Below are 11,308 nucleotides of genomic sequence, written 5' to 3'. Positions count from 1 at the left end.
TTTTCCAAACATAAATGACTTAGGTTCTTTGGAAAATCTCACCCTTTGTCCTGAAGAATTTATGATCAATGAGCTCTGCACTAGTGGACCTGTACGTGAGCATGGAATCTCATTGGCTCTAATGGGGCTCCCATTGGTTGGTGGGTGTGGGTGGGGGGGTGTCCCTCCACGCAGAGCTCATTATAAGTTCAGGGCCTAGACAGGCAATAGAGGGCCTGATCCTGCAAACACCTACTAATGAGTGGTTTCAGAGGAACAGCCGTGTTAGTCTGTATTCGCAAAAAGAAAAGGAGTACTTGTGGCACCTTAGAGACTAACCAATTTATTTGAGCATGAGCTTTCGTGAGCTACAGCTCACTTCATCAGATGTTTACCGTGGAAACTGCAGCAGACTTTATATACACACAGAAATCATGAAACAATACCTCCTCCCACCCCACTGTCCTGCTGGTAATAGCTTATTATTAAGGAGGAGGTATTGTTTCATGATTTCTGTGTGTATATAAAGTCTGCTGCAGTTTCCACGGTAAACATCTGATGAAGTGAGCTGTAGCTCACGAAAGCTCATGCTCAAATAAATTGGTTAGTCTCTAAGGTGCCACAAGTACTCCTTTTCTTTCTACTAATGAGTATAACTTCACATGCCTGGGTACTATCAATGAGACTACTCACAGGAGTAGTGTTAGCAGGATAAACCCAAAGAATGAGGAGGAAAATTCAAAAGACCTTGGTTTAAACATAGCGAAACTGAGTCACAGAGAGGTGAAGGGATTTGCCCAAGGTCCCATAGCAGTCCAGAGGCAGAGGTTAGAACAGAATCAAGATCTCCTTGCTGCCGGGCCATTCCCTGAATGACAAGCCCAGTCTTCCTCTGCTCTTTTGCTGCATGAAGCCTCAGCATTAAAATTGCTTCTCATCACTGACTCCCCATCCAAACAGAATTGAGTAAAAGCAGGTTGTCCACAATGCATCCTGCATAGAATACTGGTTTCCGTGTATGATGTATTACTGAGCATCTTGAAAATCTGTCCTGGAGGATTTTGTTTGCATGTTTTTGTTTGTTTTTATGGGGTGTGTGAGTGGTTAGGCTCACTTATAGAAAGAGGGAGAAAGAGTTATAACAATTACCCTTGGTTTCTATTGCATTAATAATAATTAGTAATTAAAATGATTTTCTTGGCATCTTCACAAATATTAATTAATTGAGTCTCACAATATCCCATTAGGCAAGTGATGGTGTAAGTATTTTCTTCATTTTTAGCAATGAAACTGAACTTCACACCCAAATCCCCTTGAATGCTGGAGATGTTCAGACCTGTATCTGAACTTTGCCATCAGGCCCATCTCCACTCATTTTACAGATGAGGAGATGGAGGCACAGTGAAGTTAAGGGACTTACCCAAGTCCATGCTGTGAGTCAATAGCAGGACTGGGAGTAGAGCCTTAAACTTCTGATGTCCAGTCCCCTGATCCAATCACTAATCAAACTACCTTTTGATGAATAATGTATCTGAACATGCTAGAGATATATCCTGTAACTCATTTAACTGTGATATTGAATTGCTTTTAGAAATGGAGTCCTATTACTGAATAATTATACTTTGCCCTTTTCTTCTGAAGTCCTTACAGAGCTTTGCAAAGATGGGTAAGAAACAGAGCCACAGAGGGTATGTCTACATTGCAAAGAAAGACCCATAGCAACATGTCTCTAAGCCCTGGTCAACTGACTGGGGCTTGTGCTACTGGGCTAAAAATAGCAACATAAGAATTTGGACTCAGGCTGGATCTTGGGCTCAGAAATCTGGGGGGGGGGAGGAAGGGGGGAAGCATCTTGGAGCCAGGGCTCCAGCCTGAGCCCAAACATCAGCATTGCTGTTTTTAGCTCCATAGGGCAAGCCCTGCAATTCTGAGTCAGTTGATCCAGGCTCTGAGACTCGCTGCTGTGGTTTGTTTGGTTTCGTTTTTTTCAATGTATATGTACCCAAAGAGGTTAAGACATAAAATTTCAAATCTGGTCGCCTAAAATTAGATATGAGTGGTCGAATTTTCAAAGGTGATAAGCATCCACATTTCTGTCGGGGAGCTTTGAAAATCCAGCCACTAATGTTGATACTTAACTATGAATTTAAGTGTCTAACTTTTAGGCAACCTGATATGAAAATTATGTCCATCCAATCTGGAAACCTTTGTCTATCTGTAGTATCATAATGGGTAGCTCCAGTCACCTGTGATCATTTGTGCTGTTGCTGTTCTCTTCTGAAGAGATTGATCTACGTTCTCATGGAGTCCCAGATGTATGTGTGTCAAACAGTGCTAGTTGTGAGGAATATTGCCATTTATAAACTGGCATGATGAGGAATGCTACAAATCTCCTGGGCACTCAGCTCAGCTGGAATTAAACCACAAAAGAACTATCACCTGATGTCTCTGTGCAAATAACACACATGCTCTGAAATAAATGGGCAACAGCCAACAGCAAAGAAATATATTGGAAAATTGGGCACAGGGAGGTTTAAATTACACTTCCTTTCACCAACAAAGCTATTTGAATGGCAAGGCAGATTCACCCTTATTGAAGGGATGGTGGCATCTATCTCAGCCCTCTTGTGGTCCCTCACCAGGAAGAGGGTGGTATGTTTAATTCCCCTGTGTGTTTCTATGAGCTCTGCCAGTAGATGAGTCTCCAAAGAGCCTATGAATATATGCTGATTTCCCTGGACACACACCTTTTCTGCCGAGCACCACCTTATTCTGATGCTGAATAGACCCTTAGAGCCCCTTGGTAATTGGAGTTGAAAATATTTGGACCACCATCAGCTGGAATTTTTTTACCTTCTACCCAAAATAAATGTGGGATGTCAATGTGTGTGATGAAGGACCAATCTAACAAAACCTGGACCCCAAGTGAGGCGTGAATTTTGAATAGTGAGAATAATTAACCTTTGGAACAATTTACCAAGAGTTGCAGTGGATTCTCCATTGCTGACCATTTTTAAATCAAGATTGGGTGTTTTTTCTAAGAGATATGCTCAAGGAATTATTTTGGGGAGCTTCTATGGTCTGTGCCATACAGGAGGTCAAACTAGATAATTACAATGGTCCCTTCAGGCTTTGGAATCTATGAATTCCATGAAAAGTTTGACAAATGGCAACTCTAGTCCCCAAAGCTCCAGCTTGTCACCTCCTAAATTCAGCCTGAGCTCCACTGATCCAGGAAGCAAAAGAAACTAGGTCAGTCGTAAAATTTCTGAAGCACACAAGGCTGATATCAAATCTCCCCTGCACACACACGCGCACACACACACACACACACATTGTAGCTTTTTGTTAACCTCTTTCTTAAAGGAAGTAATTTGGAGCTTAATCCTGAATTCTTTGTATACTCTCAAATCCCAGTGAAGTCAGTAGAAGTTTGGGATGGGCAAGGAATGCAAGAGCAAACCCCCAGATAGTTTTAGCAATGAATTTTTTTAATGGCAAAAATGATTAATCTTCATCATGCACAAATGGGCTGAATGATTTCCCCTCTATTTTGTTTGCTGTCTTCTCCAATCAGCTGTTACCTCTCAATTGTTCTCTGCAGAAAATTGCTCTTTTCCAAGGGTGGTTCACCCACTTCTATTTGCCACTGTTTTTCCAACATGTAGACTGCCCTTGGCCCTTTGGAGCAGGGATCCCATTTTTATATTTGACATTGAAATGTCACACACTCCTATAGCACCATAAAGCAAACACAAATCTTAGAAATTAACCAGTTAGTGATATTTTAATGGTCTAAATAACGGTTGTCAGGTTAAAGAACTTGGGACTGATTTTGAAAACTCTCAACACACAGCAACTCCCACTGACTTCAATGGGAGATTTGTGTAGTGAACAGAAAGGCTTGAAAATCAGGCCCCTTTTATGCCAGTTTTCTATTCAGAGTCCAGTTTGTAGGAAAGTTATAAACTGAAGCTATGAATGGGAGGAGAATGGGGCTCTCCAGCGGGAGGGAATAAAAAGCCAGGCTTCAGAGGTGAAGTGCCCTGACAGGGATCCTGGGTCTGAGGAAGAAATGTCCTGGGGAATAGACTGAACAGCCCTGAGCTAGGATCTCTAAGAGCAGCCACACCTATGGAAAAGGCTTGGCTTGAACTTCAAATGGTCTTATTTTTCATTTGTTTGTTAATAAAGTTAAGCCCCAGCAAGAGGGCGAGTTTTGAGTCTATATGGGGCAAGCAGACTGGCTTAGAACAGCTAGGAAAACCACCTGCTCCCAGGGTATAGTGGTGGAAACATTGATGCACTCATTACATTGAATCTTGGAAGGATTTGATTTAATAATAATATAATAATAATAATAATTAATAATTGATCATGCCTAGCTCTTATATAGTACTTTTCATGTTTAGATCTCAAAGTGCTTTACAATGGAGATCCGTGCCAGTATCTCCCTTTTATAGATGGGGAAACCGAGGCACAGAGCAGTGACATGCCCAAAATCAATTAGCAGGAGGAGCAGCAGAGCTGGGAATTGAATTTTTATCAGCAGGGTCCTGTTTTTTTTAGAAATCCTGAGCACTCACTACTGCCACAAAGTACATAGAAGTGGCAGTACCTCTGAAAATTCAGGCCTAAGTTATTATTTATTATTTGTATTGCATTAGCACCTAACAGCCCCCATTGGACCAGCACCCCATTTTGCTAAGCATTGTACAAACACAGAACAAAAAGATGGCCCTTGCCCCAAAGAGTTCTAAGTTTGAGTATAAGACAGGTGGATACAGGAGACAAGAAAGCACAAGGAAACTATGATACAATACTGGTCAGCATGATAGGCGGTCTCCGTGCAACCAGCAGACGCCTAACCAAAAGGCACTTCTCATAAAGACAAAATATGATTATTGTTAATAATCTAATTGTTATTCATTATTGTTAATAATCTACATTTACAGGAAAAGAAAGTTAAAACCCATGTTGCACTTGTAGATAATGACTGCCCTCTCCTTCTATCAGTTTAGACTGGCAGTCAATTGAGATATTAATATGGGAAGTTACAATTATTATTAAACATGATTTTGTTTCCGAGTCTGCTATGAATCTTCAAGGTAATAATTTTGAGGAGTTATCTGTAATATGCAAATATAATTTCTGTAAATTCACTCCTTGTGGGCATTGCAGAAGAAGAATATCTCAAAAAAAATGAATATATAGCAATTGTGAATGGTGGAGACGTCTGCTTTGGTGATTTTGATCAATATTTAAGGATTTTCCCCTGTGAAGCTGCCATGCCATTTTCTTCCACAATTAAAAAAAAAGGAGGTGGGCACTACCATATTCTTCATCATTATATGTCTTTTATACTAAGCTGGGATATTCAAGGCCTGATCCTCCTTCTATTGAAGTCAACTGGCAAACTTCCATTGGCTTAAATGGTGCAGGATTGGGCCCTTCGTGAGATGTGTGTTCAAAAGAGGCATGATTCTTTAATACATGATTTAAATGGATGAACTAATTGATTTGAGGGGGTAGGAGGAAAGTTAGCTACGGTGGGCCAGCCAGTCTCTTGTTGCTAAGACACTGAGGGAGTGAGAGCAGTTGGGGTGAGGAAATGACAGGATGAGAAGGGATGATGCCATGTAAAATATGAGACATGAGTGATGAGAACCCCACTCTCCCAGCATGAAGGATAATTATTCAGATTTTTATTTATTTTCAATTATGAGCTAAAATTTGCAGGTTGAAAAATTAAAATGCTGACCTTATAACTTCATAGTTCACCAGTGATTTCAAAGAGATTTTAAAAGACATTTACAAATTGTGACAAAATATTCCCAGGTTCTCGGAAGAGCAAGGAGTCTCCTCATTAGCTACAGCAACAGTCTACCTATTTTAAGTGGCGTTCAGGTGCTAATGGACTCTGAATTGACTGTAATATTTGCCTTCATTGGTTCTTACAGACTGCACCTATTGACTCTTTGGTGCTGACCCTTAGCTGGACAACATCAGGTATACTTCTAGTGCTCGATAAATAATAATAAAGGGATAAGCCCTGTAGCTAATATTCAGGCAACGCTCCCACTGAACTTATGTCTTTTAAAACCCACTGATGTTAAAATTAATGCATTCCTTTTGTTGTTTTTTGTTTTATTCGGGTTCACATATTGCACCCAACACTGTGGTTTCACAGCTTCTTCCAAAAATGTAGTAAGTGTAATGACTAGCTTGTGTTGTGTTGTGATTCTTTTTTTCTCCCTTCCTTTCCCCATGGGGGAAAGCAATGTGAGAATTTAAATTTTTTTATTGTATTTTATTTTATTAATACTTTCTTATGTATGTGCTGTGCTCTGTGTTTATATTGGTAAAAGCAAAGTCTAAGAAGTGTGGCTTGCGCTTGCAATGGAAAGTGGTGAGGTTTCAGGGTTCTTAGATTCTGCAGGAGTTCATTATCCTGTCCAAGACCATTCTGCCATTTTGGACAACCCCCTGAGAAAGCTCTGTCTTCTGCACAGGCAAGCTTTATCTTCAGCTCTGTTAGAGGCTGAGAGTCTTGTCCTTATTAGGGAGGAATTTAAAGATAACATTGCTGCTTCTCTGAAGGAGCAATTATTAGAATTGTCAGACATGACAGGGTCAATATAAAGTTTGTCAACACATCATCTGAAATCACCAAAATCCTCAGCTAAAGAAACAGCTGAATTGATTTCACCCACAAAATCATTAAAGTTAGAAATAAAAAGACTGAAGTGGGCTATCCAGTCCATCACTTTGCAAATGCAGGATTGTTCCTTAATATACATTATCTCTTTCTGTATCCAGTCCAATTGTTGCAATGCAGTTCCCATTACTCCCCTTGGAAAACTCCTCCCAACTTGAGTCAATTTCACTGTTAGGCTGCAAATCTGCAGAGTTTATAAAAAAGGGTGTTGCATTTTAAATATTTTAAATGGTGTCCCTAGCCTCTATTTGCAAGAAGATGGGAATGGGTGACAGGGGATGGATCACCTGAGGATTACTTGTTCTATTCATTCCCTCTGAAGTACCTGGCATTGGCCACTGTCGGAAGACAGGACACTGGGCTAGATGGACCTTTGGTCTGACCCAGTATGGCCATTCTCATGTTCTTAAATATTAAATATATGAAAAGTACAAAATGTAAGTAGTGCTGTATGGTGTGGATGTGGGATGGAAGGTTTTTGTTTGTTTGTTACTGTGGATAAGTTGTATAGTCAATTGCTTGACCACACTTTGGCTTGTTATGAATAAGGCTACTATTTAGTCACGGAGGTCACGGCAGTCACAGATTCCGTGACTTTACAGGACCTCCGTGACTTCTTCGGCTTCAGCTGTCAAAAGCTGAAGCCAGGGCTGGAGCGGTGGCTGCAGCTGGGGCTGGAGCCGGGGCCATGCACCCCTGCTCTGCGATGGGGGCTGCAACCGCGGCCATGCACCCCTGCCCTGTGGCTTCTGCCAGGGGCTGCAGCCAAGGCCATGTGCCCCTGCCCCACAGCTTTCAGCGGGGGCTGCAACCAGGGCTGTGTGCCCCTGCCCTGCGGCTTGTCTGGTTATTTTTGGTAAAAAGTTATGGATAGGTCAGTGGCTCTGTTAATTTTTGTTTATTGACTGTGACCTGTCCCTGACTTTTACTAAAAATAACTGTGACAAAATCTTATCCTTAGTTATAAAATATATTCAAGAGACCAAATAACTAAGGTCTGTCAGGTTTATTAATATGGTACAGGAAAAAGGTCCCATACGATACCAGTATCTGAAGAGCAATCCTGTGCAGCGATGTTACATTTACCTTATGAAGAATGTGTGCTCCCCAAGTTACACATTTCAGCTGATATTATTTGTGTGATTTTACAAGAAACACATTTCTTTACATGTCACTAAAATGCAAACCATCAGTTTGTTCCAGTTCCCTAACTTGTTGTTCTGTTCCTTCCTTATCTTTGTTTTGGTTATAAGCATTACAGGTACTGAGCCGTGAAGGTACTTTCCTAGTTTGTATTAAGACACAGAATGAATGTATCTTGATTTTGACAAAAGTTTCCTATCTGCTTATGCCAATGCTTACTTCAGCAAATTCAAGGAGATATGGGATGCTTAACATAAATGAACAGGATGATGGAATAGGCCAGATTAGGTTATATCACTGTTATAATATTTGTGCTTAATGTTATTGGTGGTATATAATGCAGGTAATAAATATGATTAATACTATATATTTATATGCTAGCCAGTAAATATTAGTCAACAATAATTTCATCATCATTTGTACAAATATTTTCATAAATAATTACATAGCATAAGTAAGAGAGAAACAGAGTACGCAAAAGTATTAAAAAATATTAAGGCCTGATACAAACTACATTGAAGTCAGTGGATAGACACCTGTTGGCTTCAGTGGGTTTTGGATCACGCTTTAAATCAGTGGTTCTCAACCTATTTACCATTGTGGACCACATATACAGCTCTCTATGTGTTAGGCGTGCTGCATCCACACAATATATATATTACCTGTATGGCCCTGTGGAAGTCACATGGGCCACAGCTGTGTGCTGATTGGGCCTCAAGTGGCTCGCAGGTTGAGAACCACTGCTCTAAAAGAATACTAACTCTCTGAAATGTGTTCCTAGCTCAGGCCCAACTTGAGTTCACCAGTCACCATAGGCAATGTCTGTTGTTTTAACCAATTTTCTGCTCACTAGAGTGTAGAGATCTGGAATCAAATTATGGGTAGGAGTTCCATCTCGCTATGTCCTTTACCTTTACTGCCTCAGGGGTACTGTAATCTTCATTGCTGGAATCCTTTGAACTTTCTCCATGTTTGATAGCCCAGAGGCATTTTTTCAAACCATAAAGGTGTCCATTTATTTTTGTATGGCTGTTGCTGCTAAACTTCTGAATGAATATTTTTTCCAGCAAACACAGAAACACAAAAACAGGTGGGGAGTAACTAGGTTCTCCAGTGCAATTACATACAGCTAATTGTGTGGGGAAGGCACAGCTGATCCTGGAGGCTGACATCTCTCAGTATTCCAATGAAGATGAAACGTCTCAAGATTCATGCTAATTTGTATGGAGAAAAACCTCTTTTCAAATCTGAATCTAATGATCAGTATAATCATAAGGAAGTGGTGTCTAATGGGTAGAACAGGAGTTTAGTAACTCAGGCATCTGGGTTTTATTCACATACTGATGCTTATGTTCCAAACCTATTCACGCTGAAAGTGAAGGGTAGCTTTCCATCCTGGCTTAGTGATCTTGGGCAAGTCACTTAACCTCTCTGTGCCTCAGTTTCCTTGCATGTAAAATGGGAATGATACTTACCTATTTCACAGTGGTGATATGAGAGGTATTTGTAAAGCACTTTGCAATTGTTGGTTGAAAGGCAGTCTTTAATGGAATGTCTACACTGCAATGTAAGCTTGGGCTCAGCCTCGAGACCAAACACAACATCTGTCTACACGCAATTTTGTCAGACTCGAGCCAGTAAGCCCTCTGGGCCCAGGCCCTAGGTCCCAACGAGGGGGACTCAAGTCCAAATTCCATGGTTTTGTTGTGTGGACACAGCTCAGGCCCGGGTGCCCCAGATTTATGTCCTGAGAGTATACCAGTGCTATCCTGCAATCCCATCAGCCAGGGGTGGCCAACCTGAGCCTGAGAAGGAGCCAGAATTTACCAATGTACATTGCCAAAGAGCCACAGTATTATGTCATCAGCCCCCCATCAGCTTCCTCCCTCCCCGCGCCTCCCACCCACCGGCAGTCCCACTGATCAGCGCCTCACCCTCCCTCCCCACGTCTCCCAATCAGCTGTTTCGTGGTGTGCAGGAGGCTCTGGGTGGGAGGGAGAGGAGCGAGGGCATGGCAGGCTCAGGGGAGGGTGCGGGAAGGGGTGGAGTGGGGGCTGGGCCAGTGGCAGAGCCAGGGGTTGAGCAGTGAGTACTCCCCGGCACACTGGAAAGTTGGCGCCTGTAGCTTCAGCCCTGCAGTTGGTGCCTATCCAAGGAGCCGCATATTAACTTCCAAAGAGCTGCATGTGGCTCCAGAGCCACAGGTTGGCCACCCCTGCCATCAGACATTGTTTCCTGCCCCGTCTATCCCAAGACTAACCAATCAGCTCCTAGGAAACGGAAGCAACCAGCTTGGTTTAAGTACAGCTGCTCAGGCTTTAACCCTGCCAGTTTATTCTGACTGCTAAGCTGAAAACAGTGACCAGTCTCAAGTTTGCAACGGCTACCAACAAGAATTCTTTTGCCATGGGATCACAGCCAGGTTTTACTAAATCTCTAATGCAAGGCAAGCAAAACATTCAACTTCATGAATGACCATGTGTACCAGGAAATAGCAAAGAAGCCTGGCAGCATTGGGGATTCACTGGATGGGTAACCAGTGCATGGAATGGATTAAGCCACTCAAGAGTGATTCTCATAAAGTCAGGAATGAGAACCACACCTCTGGCAACTCCCTGTCGTCCTGCCTTTTTTACAAGGAGTTTGACCAGGTGCTGGGTACTGTGCCAAGCATGAGCCAACAGCAATTCAAGGTAGCCTGATCAGCTGGGCTGGTGATCTTCTGACCCCAGAAACTAATATGGAACCAGAGGGGAGCTGGCCGGTGTTAAATCAGGCTAATGAAGTGACTCTCGTGCTCACACTGGACCCCAAGGAGGCTTTGCCACTGGAGCAGCTGCAGCATGTCCTGGGTCCATTCTCAGAGAAGCTGTTTGATGACCTCCAGGAGGAGCAGCCTGCCATGGAGTCAGCAGCAGAAGCAGAAGAGGCAGAAATAGCCTTGAAGCTTGGTGAGTTTCTGGCTCTGTATTGAATGTTATTAGCATAAGAATAGAAGGGATTTATGGTTTATGACCCAGTGCAGAATTTAGTACAAGCTACAGGTCACAATGTGTATCCGCTAGTGGCGGAATGTATGCCAGCGCCTTGGTGTCACCCCACCACCACCACGTAGAATTCAGAATGGATCCCAGGATGTGCAAACAACAGTTAAATAAGCATTTACATTTAATTTTGTACTTGATACTCATGTGTGCTAGGGTGTTAAAAGTAAGACCCTTATATTGCCTCCTTTTTAGTATGCTGCTCCATATGAATCTGCCGTGCCACAGAGTAACAAGCCACCTATAAACAGTAAATTGTTCCGGGAGGAGGGGAGGAAAATGTAGGCCGTGGGTGACAAAATCAATATGTGAAATATGGCTGGGGGTTTGTAGGCAGTCCAGAAACATGCAGGGGGAGGGGAAGAGTAGGGAGGATGGCTGTGTAGTTCTCTGAGAATCTGTATTATTGTATGTGTCTGCATGT

The sequence above is a fragment of the Lepidochelys kempii genome, chromosome 9 (assembly GCF_965140265.1).
Source record: "Lepidochelys kempii isolate rLepKem1 chromosome 9, rLepKem1.hap2, whole genome shotgun sequence".
Taxonomy (NCBI): Eukaryota; Metazoa; Chordata; order Testudines; family Cheloniidae; genus Lepidochelys; species Lepidochelys kempii.
Note: the sequence above shows the minus strand (reverse complement) of the source record.